This window comes from Penaeus monodon, chromosome 33 (genome assembly GCF_015228065.2).
Source record: "Penaeus monodon isolate SGIC_2016 chromosome 33, NSTDA_Pmon_1, whole genome shotgun sequence".
NCBI classification, from domain to species: Eukaryota; Metazoa; Arthropoda; class Malacostraca; order Decapoda; family Penaeidae; genus Penaeus; species Penaeus monodon.
Window position 1 is genome coordinate 29,571,792 of NC_051418.1, and position 325 is coordinate 29,572,116.

Below are 325 nucleotides of genomic sequence, written 5' to 3' on the forward strand. Positions count from 1 at the left end.
CGTGCACGTTTGTGTGTGCAAAGATATCGTTTAATTCGAGGCTCTTGAGATATATCAAAGTTTAAGGGCCTTTATGCTTGACCCAGCAAGCAAAGAACGGTGATATGCAAGAACATAGTTGAATGAAAACAGAAGGTGGGAGAGCGTGCCACAAATCATGTTACAGGTCAGACGCCTTTATAAGGATAGAAATCGAGGAGAAACGTTGCACTGCAAGGATGCGGACCTATTTAACAAACAAGCTTTCTTTCTCCTCCGCATGTCCGTTCTCGAGTCGCAAGAATCCGCAAGAATCCACAAGAATCCGGCTTGCCTGACACGCTAA